The following is a 22,926-nucleotide window of genomic DNA, read 5'->3' as shown; positions in this document are numbered from 1 at the left end:
CCTAACAATGGGAAGGAAACTTTGCATGCATTTTAGCCACTCGTACTCTGCAAAGCACACCCTCCTTGAGCTGCAGCATCAGAACATTATCCCCCAACATAGTCTGATTTGAGATGTTGCCACACGTTCGAATTCCACCCTCCATATGTTGCACCGACTATACGAACAGAGAAAAGCCATCACTGATTTCTTGATGATCCAAGCGGATAGGGATACTCCCCTGTGTAACTTCAATGTGAACCAGTGGCAGCTCATACGTGACACCTTCTGTTTGCTCAGGCCCTTTGAGGAAGCCAAATTATTAGTAAATGGCCAGGATTACGGGATGAACGATGTAATTCCACTGCTTCATTTCCTACAAGTGTTGGAAACAGTCAAATTAGCTAGAGGGTTATCAGAAAGGTGAGACAGGGGACCAAGACACACTGTGGCAGTATTCAGTGGATATGGAGGCAGAGAGTTCCTCTGAGTCACAAATGGCATGATGACCTGCAGTCACAGGTCTGACTCAGGGGGCTCTCTTGCGCTCACCTTCCACTGCTGCTTGGGAGGGGTGGGGTGGTAGAAGCAGTACCAGCTACTTCAGCAGCAGCCTGAGTCTACAGTCGCTGATGAGTACCTTTCTTCACTTGCATAGTGAAGCAACTCATCAGCAGTAGGTAGACCTGGAGCAGAACCTGATTCAGGTGGTGGCATACCTTGACATGCCCTTACCAACACACCTTGAAGATCTGCTGGACTGCTGGGCAGCCAAACTTGATATGTGGCGAGCAGAGTTAGCCCTTGGAAAAGGGAACCATGATGAGAGTTAGCCCTTGGAAAGCTGTACTGCCCAGCCAGTAGTGTGCCATCAGAGCGGGTATTTAGTGTGGTGGGGGCCATGGTCCCCCCATGGAGAACTCATCTGTCCACAAATGAGGAGAGACTGACGTTTGTGAAGATGAATCAGGCATGGATCAGCCAGGATTTCCACCCAACAATGCCTCCTGCATCAGAGTAGATTGACCATGGTGCCACACCAACACTTCACAAATATGGATAGTGCCAAACAGATATAAGGCACTGCTAACCAGTTACAAACATTCTTCCGCATCAGACTTTTTTCACCCCCCTTTGTCACCAGGTAACTGGTATTGCCACGCACCACACCACTCTTTCACCTGGTCACGTTCAGGACTCCTGATGCTGCTGCTGCCACCTCCAACCTGTTTCATTCAACCATTATATGATCTCCTCATGCTTCAGCCAACTTCAGGCTGGGCCATTCAGCCATTTTATGGTCTCCTCAAGCTTCAGCCAACTCCAGGCTGTGCCATTAAGCCACTATATGGTCTCCTCATGCTTCAGCCAATTCCAGGCTGGGCCATTCAGCTACTATTGTTGAGCAGCATAGGCAATATTCGAATTTGCGATATTTCGCGAATATATGGACAAATATTCGTCATATATTCGCTAAATTCGCATATTCGTAATATTTGCGTTATAGTTTCGCATATGCGAAAATTTGCATATGCGAAAATTTATGATACTTTTTGTTACTTTGTTTCTACCCCATAATTGTAAGCGCTGCGGAATCTGTAGGCACTATATAAATAAACAAATAAATAAGCGGAAATTTGCATATGCGAAAATTTGCATATGCTAATTTTCCCATGTGCAAAAATTTGTATGCCAGTCTCACACAGTAGTATTAGAGCCTTCTTTAGACCACACAAGCTGGAAGCAGAGAGGAATGATCACTGCGATGTGTACTGTGAAAATATATATATATATATATTTGTAATTACGAATTTATACTGCTATATTCGCGAATAATTGAGAATTCGCGAATATGCGATATTCGCGAATAAAATTTGCATTGCGAATATTCGCAAGCAACACTATCAGCTACTATATGGTCTCCTAATGCTTCAGCCAATTCCAGGCTGTGCCATTCAGCCACTATATGCTCTCCTCATGCTTCAGCCAACTCCAGGCTGTGCCATTCAGCCACTATATGGTCTACTGATGCTTCAGCCACCTCCAGGGTGTGTCATTCAGCAACTATATGGTCTCCTCATATTTTATGGTACCACTAGCTACTATAAATCTTGAAATACATCTTTTAATCTTAGGGATTGGGAAGCCCTATTGTCTCCTCATACTGCCGCCAGCTCTGGGCTGTGCCATTCAGCCACTATATGGTTTACTGATGCAGTAGGGCCTGGTACATTACCTAAAAATATGTTATAATAGCACTAGCTATGAAAACTCTTACATTAAAATTTTAAAGTTCATCTTTCAATCTTAGGGATTGTGAAGCCCTCTTGCCTACTCATGATGCCGTCAGCTCCAGGCTGTGCCATTCACCCACTATGTGGTTTACTGAGGCAGCAGGGCCTGGTACATTACCTAAAAATATGTTATGATAGCACTAGCTACAAAAAATATTAAATTTCAATTTTAAAATTCATCTTTTAATCTTAGGGATTGTGAAGCCCTATTGTCTACTAATGCTGCCTCCAGCTCCAGACTGTGCCATTCCACCTTTCTATGGTTTACTGATGCTGCAGGGCCTGGTACATAACCTAAAAATATGTTATGGTAGCACTAGCTACGAAAACTTTTCAATTAAAATTTTAAAATTCTGCTTTTAATCTTAATGATTATGAAGCCCTATTTTCTACTCATGCTGCTGCCAGCTCCGGACTGTGCCATTCAGCCACTATATGGTTTACTGATGCTGCTGTGCCTGGTATGTTACCTAAAATATATGTTATGGTAGCACTATCTATGAAAACTCTTCAATTTAAATTTTAAAATTCATCTTTTAATCTTAGGGAAGCCCTATTGTCTACTCATGCTGCCACCAGCTCCAGGCTGTGCCATTCAGCCACTATATGGTTTACTGATGCTGCTGGGCCTGGGACATTATCTAAAAATATTTTATGGTTGCTCTAGCTACCAGAAATCTTCTATTTAAATTTTCAAAAATATCTTTAATCTTCTATATTGTGAGGCCCTGTGGTCTTGTCAGGCTGTTGCCACCTCCAGACTGGCTTGTTCTGCCACTATATGGTCTCCTTGTCCTGCCGCTAATTTCAGGCTGTGTCATTCTGACAGATTATGGTCTCCTCATGCTGCTGCCACCTTTAGGCTCTGTCATTGTGCCGCCATGTGACTACTTGTTATATTGGGTTTTGTAGTCATACAGTATTAGTTCAAAATAAACACTGGGACATTAAACTTGGGAATCTAATATAAATCTAAAATTTAAATTTAAAGAAATCGATGGAACATTTTCAAGGTGTAGGCCCTATGGATGTCAACATCATATTACCAGTGGAATTATCAGAAGAATCCAATGAAACAGCTTGGAGCGATAACAATGAACCATAACTGAATAAATGAAACATTCACACTTTCATAGTCAGGGGGGGCACTGAGAGGCAGGGGCGGGAACAGGTGGTATTTCGCCTGGCGGAGGACTGCCAGCTTGATGTTCACCAGAATGGGTTCTCAAAAAATGTAAATAAATTCTAATTAAATTAAAATGTTTATTCTCTTAAATTTTGACACCATATGGTCTCCCTGCTGTCACATCGACGCTCTGCAGTAGAGATGTCGCAAATTGTATGCCGGTGAACAGTTCCCGGCGAATTTACCATGTTCGCGTTCGCATTGCCGGGCGAACATATGTGAAGTTCGATCCGCCCCCTATACTTTAACATTGCAGTAAACTTTGACCCTGTGAGTCAGAGTCAGAAGACACATTACAGCCAATCAGCAGCAGTCCCTCCCTTCCAGACCCTCCTACCTCTTGCACGGACGCCATTTTACCCTCATTCAGCATGCTGCAGGCTTAGGAAGTGGAGGGTCAGAGAAGCTGCTCCTGTTGTATAGGGAAAGCGATAGCTAGGTTGCTGCTAGGTGGTGTATTCAGGGTTCAGTTTACTTCTAAAGCACTAGTGTAACATCTGCTTCAAGGACAGCACCCAAAAAAGCCCTTTTTAGGGCTGAAAGATATCAGTCCGTGTGTCTTGCAACAGCTGGAGGCACCCTGGTTGGGAGGGAACCGCTGGTTAAAAGGGGTACTCCAGTATAAAACTTAAGTTCCTTCAAGCAACTAACTACTACAGTATTGAAAGGGGTGAAATATATCAGTCCGTGTGTTTTGCAACAGCTGGAGGCACCCTGGTTGGGGACCACTGCTTAAAAGGGGAACTCTGCTTGCAAGCTTTCTTTCTCTAAAGCAACTAACTACTACAGTATTCAAAGGGCTGAAATATATCAGTCCGTGTGTTTTGCAACAGCTGGAGGCACCCTGGTTGGAGACCACTGCATAAAAGGGGAACTCCGCTGGCAAGCTTTTTTTCTTTAAAGCAACTAACTACTACAGTATTCAAAGGACTGAAAGATATCAGTCCGTGTGTTTTGCAACAGCTGGAGGCACCCTGGTTGGGGACCACTGCTTAAAAGGGGAACTCCGTTGGCAAGCTTTTTTGCTCATTGTCACACTAGTGCAAATCACATTTGGTGGGACAGTTGTGCAAATAAAAAAATAACTTTTTCGGCTGTTAAATAAAACCAGTCGTCACTGTCAGTTCACGTAACAGTTGCCAGTTTTATTTGCCTGCAGGGCAAATTGTGTCACCCTAGTGCAAATCACATTTGGTGTGACACTTGTGCAAATTTAACCAAAAAAAATGTCAGGCAGAGGAAGGCTACCCCGCAGGGGCCTTCCTGGTGCTGGGAATCCCTTTGGCCCTAGAATGGCCAGTGTTCAGAGGCCACGTACCCTGAGCCCCCAAAGTTCTGAGGACTTAGTTAACTGGCTATCACAAGACACCCAATCTACTACAGCTTCCGCTCGGAACCTTGACTCACCGTCCTTCTCCTCCTCTGGCTTAGCTTCGGGCACCTCTCATGCCCGCCTGCCGCCACCACCAACACTAGCACCACAGCAGCTTTACTTGATCCATCAGAGGAGCTATTTACACATCAGTTTGAAGACATGAGTGATGTGCAACCATTATTGCCAGAGGATGTAGTTAACAGGGATATGTCTCAGTCAGGCAGCATTACACACATGGATGTACGGTGTGATGATGATGTTGTAGCCACTGCTGCTTCCTTTCTTGAGGTGTCAGATAGCGGTGAAGGTGTTGATGATGACGATGTGTCTGTGGATGCCACGTGGGTGCCCGCTAGAAGAGGAGAAGAGGGGGAAAGTTCAGATGGGGAGACAGAGAGGAGGAGGAGACGAGTTGGAAGCAGGGGGAGGTCGTCGCAAGGAGCTAATGGCACAGTCAGACAGCATGCATCGGCACCCAGAGTCAGCCTGACGGGACGCCAATCAATGCATGCTGTTGCCACCACCAGAATGCCGTCTGCGCTCAGCAGTGTGGCATTTTTTTTGTCTGTCTGCCTCTGACAACAGCGAGGCCATTTGCAACCTGTGCCAGAAGAAAATGAGTCGTGGGAAGTCCAACACCCACCTAGGCACAACTGCTTTTCAAAGGCACATGATGTCACATCACAAACGCCTATGGGATCAACACGTCAGTACAAGCAGAACACAAAGTTAAAGCCACCATCCTCCTCCTGGTCCAGCATCTTCAGCCAGGTCAACCACTGCTGCCCTCCTTGCCCCCTCTCAACCATCCGCCTCTCCATCTCTCGCCTTGAGCAGTTCCTGCTCATCTCCCCACAGTCAGGTGTCTGTCAAGGAGATGTTTGAGCACAAGAAGCCAATGTCTCAAAGTCACCCCCTAGCCCGGCGTCTGACAGCTGGCTTGTCGGAACTGCTAGCCCGCCAGCTTTTACCATACAAGCTGGTGGAGTCTGAGGCCTTTAAGTCTGAGGCCTTTAAAAAATGTGTAGCCATTGGGACACCGCAGTGGAAGGTACCCGGCCGAAATTTTTTTGCACAGAAGGCAATCCCTAACCTTTACTCCATTGTGCAAAAGGAAATTATGGCATGTCTGGCACACAGTGTAGAGGCAAGGGTCCATCTGACCACTGATACCTGGTCTCCAAAGCATGGTCAGGGCAGGTATATCCCCTACACTGCGCATTGGGTAAACCTGGTGACGGCTGCCAAGCATGGAAAGCGTGGCTCTGCAGAAGAGTTGGTGACACAGCCACAACTTGCAAGCAGGCCTGCTGCCACCTCCTCTACTCCTCCTACTCCATTCTCTTCCATAACATCCTCAGACGAGTCCTCTTCCACTGCTGCATCTTGCTCCACATCACCGGCACCCCCCTCCCCCAGCTCCCCAGGTGCTATTCTGCATCCCGGTAACGGCAGTGTCAATCCATCTTTGGGTTGACTTGCCTCAAAGCGGAGAGTCACACCCCACCAGCGCTCCTGTCGGCCCTGAACGCACAGGTGGACCAGTGGCTGACTCCGCACCAACTGGAGATCGGCAAGGTGGTTTGTGACAACGGAACAAATTTGTTGGCGGCATTGAGGTTGGGCAAGATGACACATGTCCCGTGCCTGGCACATGTGTGTTATCTGATTGTACAACGCTTTGTGCTCAAGTACCCAGGCTTGCAGGAGGTCCTGAAGCAGTCTAGGAAGGTGTGTGACCATTTCAGGTGTTCCTACACGGCCATGGCGCACTTGTCAGATATCCAGCGGCGAAACAACATGCCAGTGAGGCGCTTGATTTGCGACAGCCCGACACGTTGGAATTCAACACTCCTAATGTTCGACTGCCTGCTCCAACAAGAAAAAGCTGTCAAAGAATATTTGTATGAACGGGGTGCTAGGACATGATCTGCGGAGCTAGGATTTATTTTGCCACGTTACTGGAGGCTCATGCGCAATGCCTATAGGCTCATGCGTCCTTTTGCGGAGGTGACAAACCTGGTCAGTCGCACCAAAGGCACCATCAGCGACATCATACCGTTTGTTTTCTTCCTGGAGCGTGCCCTGCGAAGAGTGCTGGATCAGGCAGTAGATGATCGCGAAGAGGAAGAGTTGTTGACACCATCACCACCAGAAACAGCCTTATCAGTATTGCTTACTGGACCTGCGGCAACACTGGAAGAGGATTGTGAGGAAGAGGAGTCAGAGGAGGAATGTGGCTTTGAAGAGGAGGAGGAAGACCAACCACAGCAGGCATCCCAGGGTGCTCCTTGTCACCTATCTGGTTCCCGTGGTGTTGTATGTGGCTGGGGGGAAGAAGATTATACCTTCCCTGACATCAGTGAGATCGAGGAAGGGGACATGAGTAGCTCGGCATCCGTCCTTGTGCAAATGGGGTCTTTCAAGCTGTCGTGTCTGTTGAGGGTCTCTTGTATAAAAAGGATGAAGGAGAACGACCTGTACTGGGTGTCCACGCTACTAGACCCCCGGTATAAACATAAAGTGCCTGACATGTTACCTCATTACAGCAAGGCGTAAAGGATTCAGCAGGTCCAAAATAAATTAAGATGTATGCTGTACACAGCGTATAAGGGTCATGTCACAGCACAACAGGGATCTAACAGGGGAAGAGGTAAAAGCAATCCTCCTCCTCCTCCCACAAACACGCTGGCAAGGACAAGATGCTTTACAGACATGCTGTTGATGGAGGACATGCAGAGCTTTTTAAGTCCTACGCATCGCCACAGCCCTTCGGGGTCCACCATCAGAGAACGACTTGACCGACAGGTAGCAGACTACCTGGCCTTAACCGCAGATATTGACACTCTGAGGAGCGATGAACCCCTCGACTACTGGGTGTGATGGCTTGACCTGTGGCCTGAGCTATCCCTATTTGCGCTCGAACTTCTGGCCTGTCCCGCTTCAAGTGTCCTGTCAGAAAGGACCTTCAGTGCAGCAGGAGGTATTGTCACTGAGAAGAGGAGTCGCCTTGGTCAAAAAAGTCTGGATTACCTCACATTTATTAAGATGAATGAGGGATGGATCCCGAAGGGACTGACACTGGGCGGTACATTTGACTGAACAAGGCCTGATCAGATGAGCTGCCTTGGGCTAAAAATGGTCCACACGCTGCTGTATTTGAACTCTGAATGCCGGATGACTTGCGTGACTTATCCGCCACCAAGTAGTCTTCAAGCCGCAATGTTTTAGGCCACTTTCTGCATAGCGAAACAAACAGAAATTTTTCTGGCTGCTGCTACAGCAGCGGCTGCGACAATACTAAATTTTCATCCATGTGTACATGCCTAATTTTTCTGGCCTCTGCTGCTGCACTTGTTATGGTGCTGCAATTTTTCTGGTCGCTGCTACAGCTGCGGCTGCGACAATACCCAATTTTTCATCCATGTGTACATGCCTAATTTTTCTGGTACTCTCTGCTGACATCTCTGTCCATTTTAGCAACCGTGGATATTAGATGTATGCTAAGGGTAGCATGGTGGCTCAGAGGTTAGCACTGCTGCCTTGCAGCGCTGGGGCCTTGGGTTCAAATCCCACTATGTGCTGCCTAAAGGGGGACTCTAACTATGTTCTGCCTAAAGGGGGACTCTTTGTGCTGCCCAAAGGGGGCTAAAGCATGTTATTCCAAACCATTTAGGAATGTTAGGTAATTTATGCCCTTTATGGATTAAAACCAGACTCTGTATCAACTATGTAATTTTTCATGGGAGTTTTGCCATGGATCCCCCTCCAGCACGCCACAGTCCAGGTGTTAGTCCCCCTGAAACAACTTTTAAATCACTATTGTGGCCAGAAAGAGTCCCTGTGGGTTTTAAAATTTGCCTGCCCTTTGAAGTCAAAATTTTATGTTCGCGACATCACTACTCTGCAGCAGGGATTCTAATAGCAATGCCTGAATTCTGCCTGTCATACTGAATAACAGTATTATTTCACTAACATGGCACACTTCCTATGCGTGTTAAGACAAGGCAAAGCGCTCTACACTCCTATTGAGGCTCTCAGTAGGCCAGAAATAGCTGTTTTTAATAGCAATTCGCCAAAAAAATATTCAACCTGAACCAAATTTTTTCAAAAAATTTGGCGAATCGGCCGAATCAAATTTTTCAAAAGTTTGCTCATCTCTATACCTAACATTTCAATTCAATCCCTGTACACATTTTGTTATTCTCTCAAATAATTTTCAATTTCTTTCCTGTCTTACCATTTGCAAATACATGATGCTTTTAACCTGGGTTACCAGGGTTTTGGCAACAACAGTACCTTTTTCATTCAGATATTGCTTTCTGAATATATCAAATATTCTACTGTAGAGGTGAGTATACCATGTATTCTAATGCAGAGGTTCATTCTCACATTATTTGAAACTTTATCTCACAGAGATTCAGGCAGCTCTCTTTAGGTGGTCCTACATTTTCATTTTCTGTCAGTCAACAATTATTTTCTGACCTCCTTATACACAAAATGTAATGTTAAAGTTTTCTTTATGCGTTTAAAGGGGTACTCCAGAGCAAAACATCTTATCCCCTATCAAAAGGATAGGGGATAAAATGTTAGATTGCAGGGTTACCACTGGTGGGGGACCCCGCGATCTCAAAGCCAGCAGTAGCGGCGTCCGGGAGCTCCACGCTCCTGTGTTTGTGATGTCACGCCATGCCCTTTCCATTCATGTCTATGGAAGGGGGCGTAACAGTTAGTACGTAGCTGTCACGCCTCCTCCCATAGATATGAATGAAGGGGGCATGGCGATCGCAGGGGTCCCCAGCGACGGGATCCCCGCGATCTAACATCTTATCCCCTACACTTTTGATCCGGGATAAGATGTTTTGTACCCTTTAAGGAATAGGCTGCAGTCAGACAGCTCTGGTGCCAATGTATCAATCCCAGAACAATAGAGAAAGTCAAGAGCACAAATAGTCCAGAGTAAAAATAAAATAATAAATAGGATTAAAAATAAGTAAAAATAAAGCCAAGTGAAAATAAAATCTGCCCCATGAGAGAGAGGATCATTTATATAGATGTATGTGGCTGGTGTAATAGCCATTTTGTAAGCTACTGTATACATTTTCTCTATGCTAGGCTTAGTGAATGTACAGATCCTTAGAGCAAGACCGCTTACTGCTGGGCTGCTCATTGAATGCAGTGGTGTTACCATGGGTAAAAAGGAGCTTCTGCTCCAATGCATACTTTCATTGGCGCTCAACACATACGTCACCACAGAAGTTATGTACAGAAGCAGGGACTCCTCTTAGATAGAAGTCTTTACTGAGCAGTCCAGAGGTAAGTGGTGATGATATATGCATGGTCACTTACATTCACTAGTACATTTGCTTCATCCTTTGTCTTTCAAATACATACAGTATTGTTAAATCCGGATTCATCATTACATCCAATTGTCTCATGCCTTTGCTTATATCTCCTACATATCATATGTCATTTTACACTGTACTTTTGCATAAAAATTGCTTAAAATATATTTAAAATAAATCTTTAATCTTTATAGAGCAAATAAATGGATGAAAGTGAAAATAAAAAATATATATATACATATTTTTTTTTATGTAGGTGGCAACTCTAAACAAAATAGCAGATTTAAAAAGGTATGATTCCAGCAGGGACCATGTTCAGTATAGTTTCCCTTGAGCATAAATACTCTTCGTTATCTTTTGCTAATTAAGGCATCTAAACTTAAAAGCCCCGGTATTCTAAAACATTCCGAGGATGGGGAAATCAATATCCTCTTGGCCTACTTATCAAGAGTAAATATTAGGTTTTGCCTTTTTCATTTGCCAGCAGCAAAATCCTTGCTTCTTTCATGTCTTTAAAATACATCAACCTCAGAACTCAAATTCAGCTGAATTTTTATGTCAAGGTAAATAGTAATAGCACATACAGTAAAATATCTTGCATAAAAATGATAGTTTTCAAAATAAAATGTCGTGCCACTCAAATCTGACTGTTTTGTAAACATGGAGGTTTGTGAAAAATCGATTTTAGTCAATTTTGCAATTTTTGTATCACTCCATTGGTATATTTTTATATATCTATTTACTCTTATATTTCACAGTGCTTTACCCCTTTAAGGACGCAGCTCATTTTCACCTTAAGGAAGCAGCCCTTTTTTGCAAATCAGATCACTGTCACTTTAAGCATTAATACCGTAACTCTGGGATGCTTTGACCTTTCATTCTGATTCTGAGAAAGTTTTTTCATGACATATTCTACTTTAACATAAAGGTAAATTTCCATCATTATTTGCATCCTTTCTTGGTGAAAAATCCCCAAATCCCTGAAAATTTTGAAAATGTAGCATTTTTATAGCTTTGACACACTCTGCTTGTAAGGAAAATGGATATTCCAAATGAATCATATATTGATTCACAAATACAATATGTCTTATTTATGTTGACATCATAAAGTTGACATGCTTTTACTTTTTGAAGACACTACAGGGCTTCAAAGTATAGCAGCAATTTTCAAAATGTTCACAAAAATTTCAAGGGACCAGTTAAATTACTTCTATTAAAAAATCTTAATCCTTTCAGTACGTATTAGCTGCTCAATACTACAGAGGAAATTATTTTCTTTTTGGAACACAGAGCTCTCTGCTGACATCACAAGCACAGTGCTCTCTGCTGACATCTCTGTCCATTTTAGGAACTGTCCAGAGCAGCATATGTTTGCTATTGGGATTTTCTCCTACTCTGGACAGTTCTTAAAATTTACAGAAATGTCAGCAGAGAGCACTGTGCCCGTGATGTCAGCAGAAAGCTCTGTGTTCCAAAAAGAAAAGAATTTCCTCTGTAGCATTCAGCAGCTAATAAGTACTGGAAGGATTCAGATTTTGTAATACAAGTGATTTACAAATCTGTTTAACCCCTTCCCGCAGAATGTCATATATAAACGCCGGGTTGTGCAGTGCGTTCGCGCATCCCGACGTTTATAAATGACATTCAGTTAACCCGGCGATGCGCAGCATCGCACGGGTTAACTGGCAGAAGTCCCGCTGTTTCAAGCAGGGGACAACTTCTGCTTCACCCCCAGGACCATCCATTGATGGTCCTGGTCAGCGATCACTGTGATTGGTCCCTGTGGACCAATCACAGTGATCTGGGGTGAAAATTCAGATCCCCCACACTGCCCGCCCCTGGAAGTCGGGCAGAACGGGGGACGATGGCTGCGGGGGCTCGCGGGGACCTACAGCATAGGGGGGGAACAGGAGGGGACCGGCGGGTAAGTACGTGGACGAGCAGCGACGAGGACGAGCAGCCACGTGGACGAGCAGCGACGGGACCGGCAGGTAAGTACATGGTCCTCAGAAGCAGCAGTGAAGATCTTCACTGCTGCTTTTAGGAGTCTGAAAACTACAACTCCCAGCATGCCTAGACAGCCTTTGGCTGTCTGGGCATGCTGGGAGTTGTAGTTTTGCAACATCTGGAGGGTCCCAGTTTGGAGACCATTGTATAATGGTCTCCAATCTGTGCTCTTCCAGCTGTTGCAAAACTACAACTCCCAGCATGCACTGACTGTCCAGGCATGCTGGGAGTTTTAGTTCAGCAACATCTGGCCCTTCAGATGTTGCTGAACTACAACTCCCAGCATGCCCTTCAGCTGTCTGGGTATGCTGGGAGTTGTAGTTTTGCAACAACTGGAGACACACTGGTTGGGAAACATTGTTTCTAACTCAGTGTTTCCTAACCTGTGTGCCTCCAGCTGTTGCAAAACTATAACTCCCAGCATGCACTAACAGACCATGCATGCTGGGAGTTGTAGTTTTGCAACATCTAGAGGGCCCCAGTTTGGAGACCATTGTTTGGAGACCCCTATGCAAATCCCTAATTTAGGCCTCAAATGCACATGGCGCTCTCACTTTGGAACCCTGTCATATTTCAAGGCAACAGTTTAGGGTCACATATGGGGTATCGCCGTACTCAGGAGAAATTGCTTTACAAGGTTTGGGGGGTATTTTCTTCTTTAACCCTTCATGAAAAGGAAATGTTGGGGTCTACACCAGAATGTTAGTGTAAAAATTTTAAATTTTTTACACTAACATGCTGATGTTGCCCTATACTTTACATTTTCACAAGAGGTAAAAGGGAAAAAAGCCCCCCAAAATTTGTAACGCAATTTCTCCCGACTACGGAGATACCCCATATGTGGGCGCTAAGTGCTCTGGGGGCGCACAACAAGGCCCAGAAGGGAGAGCGCACCATGTTCATTTGAGGTGATTTGCACAGGAGTGGCTGATTGTTACAGCGGTTTTGACAAACGCAAAAAAAAAAGAAACCCACATGTGACCCGATTTCGGAAACGACACCCCTCATGGAATGTAATGAGGGGTGCAGTGAGAATTTACTCCCCACAGGTGTCTGACGGATCTTTGGAACAGTGGTCCGTGAAAATGAAAACTTGTACAGCCCACTGTTCCAAAAATCTGTCAGACACCAGTGGGGGGCAAATGCTCACTGTACCCCTTGTTACGTTCCTCAAGGGATCTAGTTTCCAAAATGGTATGCCATGTGTTTTTTTTTTTCTGTTCTGGCACCTTAGGGGCTTCCTAAATGCGACATGCTCCCCGAGCAAAATTTGCTCTCAAAAAGCCAAATATGACTCCTTCTCTTCTGAGCATTGTACTTCGCCCATAGTGCACTTCAGGTCAACTTATGGGGTACCTCCATACTCAGAAGAGATGGGGTTACACATTTTGGGGGGTATTTTCTGCTTTTAACCCTTGCAAAAATGTGAAATTTGGGGGGAAACACACATTTTAGTGGGAATTTTTTTTTTTTACATATGCAAAAGTCGTGAAACACCTGTGGGGTATTAAGGCTCACTTTATTACTTATTACGTTCCTCAAGGGGTCTAGTTTCCAAAATTGTATGCCATGTGTTTTTTTTTTTTTTTGCTGTTCTGGCACCATAGGGGCTTCCTAAATGCGACATGCCCCCCGAGCAAAATTTGCTCTCAAAAAGCCAAATATGACTCCTTCTCTTCTGAGCATTGTAGTTCGCCCATAGTGTACTTCAGGTCCACTTATGGGGTACCTCCATACTCAGAAGAGAAGGGGTTACAAATATTGGGGGGTATTTCCTGCTATTGACCCTTGGAAAAATGTGAAATTTTGGGGGAAACACACATTTTATTGAAAAAAAAAAATTTTTTTTTACATATGCAAAAATCGTGAAACACCTGTGGGGTAATAAGGCTCACTTATTTATTTATTTACTTTTCTATTCCTTGTTATGTTCCTCAAGGGGTCTAGTTTCCAAAATGGTATGCCATGTGAGGGTTTTTTGCTGTTCTGGCACCATAGGGGCTTCCTAAATGCAACATGCCCCCCAAAAACCATTTCAGAAAAATGTACTCTCCAAAATCCCCTTGTCGCTCTTTCCCTTCTGAGCCCTCTACTGCGCCCGCCGAACACTTTACATAGACATATGAGGTATGTGCTTACTCGAGAGAAATTGGGCTACAAAGACAAGTATACATTTTCTACTTTTACCCCTTGTTAAAATTCTAAAATTGGGTCTACAAGAACATGCGAGTGTAAAAAATGAAGATTGTGAATTTTCTCCTTCACTTTGCTTCTATTCCTGTGAAACACCTAAAGGGTTAAAATGATGACTGAATGTCATTTTGAATACTTTGGGGGGTGCAGTTTTTATAATGGGGTCTTTTGTGGGGTATTTCTAATATAAAGACCCTTCAAATCCACTTCAAACCTGAACTGGTCCCTGAAAAATAGTGAGTTTGAAAATTTTGTGAAAAATTGGAAAACTGCTGCTGAACTTTGAAGCCCTCTGGTGTCTTCCAAAAGTAAAAACTCGTCAATTTTATGATGCAAACATAAAGAAGACATATTGAATATGTGAATAATTTTTTTTAATTTGTAACATACATTTTCCTTACAAGCAGAGAGCTTCAAAGTTAGAAAAATGCAAAATCTTCAAATTTTTCATCAAATTTTAGGAATTTTTACAATGAAAGGATGCAAGTTACCACAAAAATTTACCACCATGTTAAAGTAGAATATGTCACGAAAAAACAATCTCGGAATCAGAATGATAACTAAAAGCATTCCAGAGTTATTAATGTTTAAAGTGACAGTGGTCAGATGTGCAAAAAAACGCTCTGGTCCTTAAGGCTAAAATGGGCTTGGTCCTGAAGGGGTTAACTTTCTTGCACCAGTTGATTAAAACAAAAAAGTTTCCCACCGAGTACCCCTTTAAGTTTGAAGTGGATTTGAGGAGCCTTTCTGTGAGAAATACCTCATAAATGGCCCCATTATAAAAACTACACCCCTAAAAGTGTTCAAAATGGCATTCAGAAAGTTTGTTAATTTGTTTCACAAGAATAGCAGCAAAGTGAAGGAGAAAAATCTAAATCTGCATTTTTTACACTAACATTTTCTTGTAGCCCCTTTTTTTCATTTTTAAAAGTGGTATAAGGAGAAAAAGCACCCCAAAATTTGTAGCCCAATTTCTCTTGAGTATGGAAATACCTCATATGTGGACATAAAGTGCTCTGCGGGCTCACAACATGGCTCAAGAGGGAAAGAGCGACTGTGGGATTTTTGAAAATAATTTTGCTGTCATGGTTTTTGGGGGCCATGTTGAATTTAGGAAGCCCCCATGGTGTCAGAACAGTAAAAAAAAACACATGACATACTATTTTGGAAACTACACCCCTAAAAGAACGTAACAAGGGGTATAGTGAGCCTTAACACCTCACAGTTGTTTGACGACTTTGCGTTGAAGTTGGACATGAAAATGGAAAATTTGATTTTTAACACTAAAATGATGGTGTTACCTCACATTTTTCTTTTTCACAAGGGGTAATAGGAGAAAACGGACCCCAGAATTTTTAGCCCCATATGTGGACGTTCAGTGCTCTACTGGCGCACTAGAGGTCTCAGAACAGAAGGAGCGCCATTGGACTTTGGGAGAGAGAATTTTGCTGAAATTGAAGTCGGGGGCCATGTGTATTTTCAAACCTCCCATGATATCAAAACAGGAGAAGCCCCCCCCCCCCCCTCCACATGTGACACCATTTTGGAAACTACAACCCTACAGGAACATAACAAGGGTTACAGTGAGTACTTATACCTCACAGGTTTTTTGAACAGTGGTCCGTAAAAGTGAAAAATTAGATTTTTAACACTAAAATGATGATGTTAATCAAATTTTTTTATTTTCACATGGTGTAATAGGAAAAAATGAACCCCAAAATGTGAAGCCCAATTTCTTTTGATTTAAAAAAAATGCACCATATGTGGATGTTAAGTGCTCTGCTGGCGCACTACAGGTCTCAGAACAGAAGAAGCGCCATTGGACTTTTGGAGAGAGAATTTAGCTGGAATTTAAGTCGGGGCCATGTGCATTTACAAACCTCCCATGGAGCCAGAACAGCAGAAACTCTGCACATGTGATACCATTTTGTAAACTACACCCTCCAGGAAGGTAACAAGGGTTACATTGAGTACTTACACCTCATAGGTTTTGCGAACAGTGGGCCGTAAGAGTGAAAAATTTGATTTTTCACACTATATTGTTTATGTTACCCCAAATGTTCTATTTTCACATGGGATAATAGGGCAAAAGGCGCCCAAAATTTGTAGTGCAATTTCACCTGAGAAAGAAAATACCCTGTATGTGGATGTAAAGTGCTCTGCCGGCGCACTGTAATGCTGAGAATAGAAGGAGTGCAATTGGGCTTTTGGAGTGAAAAATTTGTTAGAATTGAAATCGGGGCCATGTGCGTTTACAAAGCCCCCATTATGCAAGAACAGCAGTAACCCCACACATGTGACACCATATTAGAAACTACACCCATCAAGCAACGTAACAAGGGTTATAGTGAGTACTAACACCTCAGATGTTTTTTGAACAGTGGGCCGTAAAAGTGAAAGAATTGATTTTTAACACTGAATTGCTGGTATTAAAGGGGTATTCCAGGCCAAAACTTTTTTTATATATATATCAACTGGCTCCGGAAAGTTAAACAGATTTGTAAATTACTTCTATTAAAAAATCTTAATCCTTCCAATAGTTATTAGCTTCTGAAGTTGAGTTGTTGTTTTCTGTCTAACTGCTCTCTGATGATTCACGTCCCGGGAGCTGTGCAGTTCCTATGGGGACATTCTCCCATCATGCACAGCTCCCGGGACGTGACATCATCATTGAGCAGTTAGACAGAAAACTTTTGAAGCTAATAACTATTGGAAGGATTAAGATTTTTTAAGTAATTTACAAATCTGTTTAACTTTCCGGAGCCTGTTGATATATATAAAAAAAGGTTTTGCCTGGAATACCCCTTTAACCCAAATTTTTTTAGTTTCACAAGTAGTAAGAGAAAAAAAGCTCCACAAAATTTGCTGGGGTTACTCAATTTTTTTCATTTTCACAAGAGGTAATTGGAGAAATTAGGTTACAAATTTTGGAGGGCTTTTTCTCCTGACTATGGAAATACATCCACATATTGGGTAACGTGCTGGGCGGGCACACAATAAGGCTCAGAAGTCAAAGAGGTCAGTTTGCATTTGTGGCCTATGGAATATCAGTAGCTGATGGTTACATTCATAGAGATGAGCGAACTTTTGAAAAATTTGATTCGGAGGATTTGCCAAATTCTTCTGAAAAAATTTGTTTCAATACAAATTTATTTGCGGCAAATCTATATTAAAAACTGCTATTTTGGCTTACAGAGAGCCTCAATAGGGGTGTAGAAAACTGTGCTGTGTTCTAACATGCATATGGAGTGTGCTGGGGTAGAGAAAAAATACTATCATTTAGAATGACATGCAGATTACCGGCATTGCTTTTAGAATCACTGCCGCAGAGCAGCACAATGACAGAGCCTGGAGGTGGTATCAGTATGAGGAGATCATATAGTGGCTGAATGACACAGCATGGAGGTGTTGGCAGCAAGAGGAGACCATATAGTGGCTTAAATAACATAGCATGGAGGTGTTGGCAGCATGAGAAGACCATATAATGGCTGAATGACACAGCGTGGAGGTGTTAGCAACATGAGGAGACCATATAGTGGCTGAATGACACAGCTTGGAGTTGGCAGAAGCATAAGGAGACAAAATAGTGGCTGAATGAAACAGCCTACAGGTGTCAGCAGCAGCATCCGGAGTCCTGAAAGTGACCCGGTGACAGAGTATTACGGTGTGTGTCAATACCAGTACCCAGTGATGAAGGTGGCCTAAATGTTTGTAACTGGGGAGCAGCGCCTTAAATCTGTTTGGCACTGTCCATATTTTTGAAGTGTTAGTATAGCATCATGGTCAATCTACTCTGATGCATCTGGCATTGGTGGGTGGTCTGATCCATGCCTGACTCCTCTTCACAAAGAAAAGAGAAAAGAAAAGAGAAGGACCGTGCCTCGTGTATTACCCAAGGTACCAAGAGGGGTAGAGGGTGGACTGTACCAGCCTTTTGGTTGGCCGCTCACCTAATGGTATAATTTCAGCACTTATCACCCCTGGGAGGAGGTATAGTCAAAGCCTGGAGTGAACTGCAAAGCCCAAAGGGTCACAGGGATGGAGGATCCGATCCTGTTCAGTAGAGTAGGTAAGGAAGTAAAAAGACCTGTGCTACAGGTGCTGTTCAGAGTTCCATTGGGTGAATGAATATTCAAATGCAGGTATCTCATTTAAAGTGCTATTTGGCACTATGTTTATTTAGGAAATCACCAATGACGCGTTTCGGAGGTAGAACCATCCTTCCTCAGATTGGCATAGATCTAAGTAAGGAGGGTTCTTCCTCGGAAATGCGTCATTGGTGATTTCCTAAATAAACATAGTGCCAAATTGCACTTTAAATGAGATACCTGCATTTGAATATTTATTCACCCAATGGAACTCTAAACATCGCCTGAAGCACGGGTCTTTTTACTTCCTTACCTACTCATCTTCACAAAGGTCAGTCTCTCCACATTTTTAGTGGACAGACAAGTTCTCCTTGGGGTGACTTGGCAGTGGAAGGTGAGTGCAGAGGGCCCCCCGCGTAAGACCTGCTAGTGGATGGCCGATCGCGTCGATAGGCATCCGCTAAATCACAACAATCTCTTTGTAGTAGGTCAGTTTGTCCTCCCTCTCAGAGGTGATAAAAAAGGCCCCCATTTTGTGCCGGTAGCAAGGGTCCAATAAGGAGGAGAGCCAGAAGTCATCCCGCTGCTGAATGTTGACAATTCAGCGGTCACTACGCAAGCAACTGAGCATGCATCATGCCATTTGTGCAAGTGACTTGGTGGGACTCCCTGCCTCCATCTCCACTGCATACTGCCACGGTGTGTCTGGGTCCTCTGTCTCGCCTTCCTTATAACCCTCTAGCTCCTCTAATTGATCATGCTCCTCCTCTCCTGTCAGATGACAAGAAACACCGCCCATCTCATGAAACCTAAACTGTGCTCCACTGTGCCCCCATCCTTCTCCTCCTCCTCCAGTTCAGCCCCCACAGGGCTCATGTGACCGTGAGATGTAGGCGCAACGTCTCCATTGCCCTGACCAGCCATTGTTTCCAACACTTGTTGTAGGAAATGAAGCAGTGGAATGACGTTGTTTATCCCGTAATCCTGGCAAATTACGTGTAATGTGGCTTCCTCAAAGGGCCTGAGCAAACCGCAGGTGTCATGTATGAGCTGCCACTGGTTCACCTTGAAGTTACAGAAGAGAGTACCCCTATCCGCTAGGATCATCAAGAAATCGGTGATGGCTTTTCTCTGTTCATATAGTCGCTCTAACATATGGAGGGTGGAATTCCAACGTGTTGGCAACGCCACAAATGAGACTATGTTGGGGGATATCATCCTGACATTTCTTTAACGAAAGTCAAAGGACACATTACTGTGCTAAGCCGGATCCCTTAAACAATCTGGGACACAACAAGTTGCCATTGGAAACAACATTTAAAGAACAACAGACATGTTTGGACCTTATCTCATTACAGGCTTGCATCTTGCGGATATGGACAATAACATAACAAACACAGAACATATGTTTCCTACATCGAACCCTAAATTTTACCCCATTATCTCTAGACCAGATGCAATGGATGTATACCAGCGGAGGGTGGGACAAGATCTGAAAAATCTAGAGAGAGCAGACCCCAACATATCATCTAATTTTAATAGGAGAGAATCTCTAGCCCTAAAAAGCCTATAAGATAATCCCTATATTTTTTGTTAGGCCAGCAGATAAAGGGGGTTCTGTGGTTGTCTTAGACAAGCATTTATATGAAAAACTTGCTGAATGACACCTCAACATACAGTTAAATCAGAGGTGACCCGACAGAGGACATTAAATCTAAATTGGAACGTTTGCTGGAGGAGGGACATGCACTTAATATTCTTACAAAAAAACAGCAGGAATTTTTGTGTCCAGAATACCCTAAAATCCCAGTATTCCATGCCCTCCCTAAAACACACAAAATTATCTCCCCCCCGCCGCTACGACCAATCGTAGCTGGGATTGATTCCCTTCTTGAACATTTGGGCAACTGGTTTGACCACATGTTACAACCTTTAGTGTGCAGAATGCCTGGCCATATAAGGGACACAAAGTCCTTGCTAAATGCCATGTCATCTCTTCAATGGGATGTGTATTACATGTGGATAGCTTGTGACGTCATGGCCCTATATAGTTGCATACCACATGACAAGGTCATAATTGCTATAAGGTACCATCTTGCAAAATACTCTGATTACAGCAACTGCCTAAAGAAGTACATGTTAGAGGTCCTTGGTTTTCTGTTTAAGTTTAATTATTTCACTTTCAATGGTTTTTTCTTCATACAGACTACGGGTTGCCCTATGGGAGCCAAGTTCTCCCTGTCCCTGGCAAATTTATATATGGCATATTGGGAGGAGGAGCATCTGTTTTCACATACCAACCCGTACCAGCATAACATCATTTGGTATGGGAGGTATATAGACGACCTCCTGATATGCCAGGGACTGGAAGATGATCTTACTCACTTTGCCACCTTTTGTGATGATAATGACATGAACCTTCGGTTCACTGTCCATGCAGAAAATTCTCAGATCAACTTCCTAGACGTTACCCTAATTGGAGATTGCGTGTCGAAAAATATAGTCGCTAAATTATATCGCAAAGAGACTGCAGGAAACATTATCCTCCACGCCGCCCGTAGTGGACACCCTGTGCATACAATTAAGAACCTTCCTATTGGGGAATACATTAGGGCACGCAGGGCATCTTCCCGTGAGTCAGACTATCATGCCTCCAGTCAGGACATTTGTTCAAGATTGAGAGAACGAGGGTATAATAACTCCATCTTATGCAGAGCTAAAAATATAGCTAATACTAAAACCAGAGAGCAATACTTGACTATCACTCCAGCTGCCATACAACTTGAAAAATCTGACAGTAACATTCTCACATTTTCCACCCCTTACAGCCGCCATTTTGATCAAATTAGGTCCATTATAAAGAAACATATTCCAGTTTTGTTGCAGGAGTATACACTTACTCAAATTTTGGATGGTGGAGTTAGGTGCGTGGCTAGGAAGGCTAAGTCAATTGGGGCACCTCTATCCCCAAGTGATTTTCTCTCCGACAAAAAAGGTGACACTTGGTTGCGCACAACAGGGAGCAACCGATGTGGTCGCCCACGATGCAACATATGTAGATACATGGTCCCTGTTTACCAGGTGAAGTCAATAGTCACAGAGACAGAATTTAAAATTAAGGACTACATCAATTGTGACAGCGACCATGTGATTTACTGTGTTACATGTGAATAATGTAAAGTGCAATATATCGGCTGTACTAGCCGTAAACTAAAAATAAGAATATATGAACATTTACAATGTCCACTTGACTTTTCTAGCCGGTCTACATAAGGACTTACCAGACATCTCATGGAAAAACACGCAGGGAAGAGTTATACTATTTCCATCCAAGGCATAGAAAAAGTCCCACCTCCTAAGAGAGGTGGTAACTGGATGCATTCTTTGTTTTCCAGAGAGGCTTTCTGGATCCTAAGAATGGAATCCCGGGCTCCACTAGGTCTTAATTACAGGAATGATTTAATGTACTTCTATTAATGGGTTCTTTTCTATGTATTCACAGGCTTCTATAATTATGCGGGCATGTGAATTCATGTGTCCTACATAACTTGGGTCTGTACGAAACTAAGTATCTATCACTATTATTATTTCATTTTTCATTCATCTATATACATTTTTTCATCTTATTCCATCGTATTTTACATGCCCTTTCAGCCCCTATGAATAAGTTGTGTTTCATTCTGTAATTGCACCCTTATGGTGCTTGCATTGGGCTATTTCCCTCCCCTTTCCTCCCTTCCCTTTTCTACAATATTGGTATACATAATAGGAATAAATTATCAAAATGATTATTTTTGCCAATTCCCATGTTCTTTGTATGATGGTGTACCATTGTACCTTCCTGCTATTGCACATCAATCATAATTAATTTTTGCCCCCTTTTCACATTATGCGTTTGTTCAGGAATCGCTTCTCCTGCTATGTTTAAAGGTTTGATTACTTTGTATAGTAACATAGATATGAGCAATAGTAATAATTTTTCATTTTTCATTCAATTTTTATGTGGTCGTCTAATGACCATTGATGTGCCGGAGCATAAGCATATACTTCATAATAATTATTTGCACAGCATAGTGAAATAATGATTTTATAATGGCTGCATGGCATATGAAGAAATATCTATGTGTGTTAATCAGTTTATGCAAACTAATATCGCCACATGGTATCCTATATATGTCCATGTTACATATGAAAATGTTCTATTGCAAAATGGTTTATGTGGACTAAGAAGTATGTCCAGCAGAATGGGGAGTGATCTGGAGGACCTCCATTCATACAGTGCGGTTTTGCGGATTCACTCCCTGCATTCTATGTTTTCCTGAGGACTCCAGAATAGAGTTCAATTAATACTCACCTGGTCAACTTGAAGTAGTCCTCATTCTACGTCACATCCTTCCTGTTTACATCAGGTGGGCGGTACGGTAATACACTCATTGTTTTTCTCATAACTATATAAACC

This window comes from Hyla sarda, chromosome 2 (assembly GCF_029499605.1).
Source record: "Hyla sarda isolate aHylSar1 chromosome 2, aHylSar1.hap1, whole genome shotgun sequence".
Classification (NCBI taxonomy): domain Eukaryota; kingdom Metazoa; phylum Chordata; class Amphibia; order Anura; family Hylidae; genus Hyla; species Hyla sarda.
Note: the sequence above shows the minus strand (reverse complement) of the source record.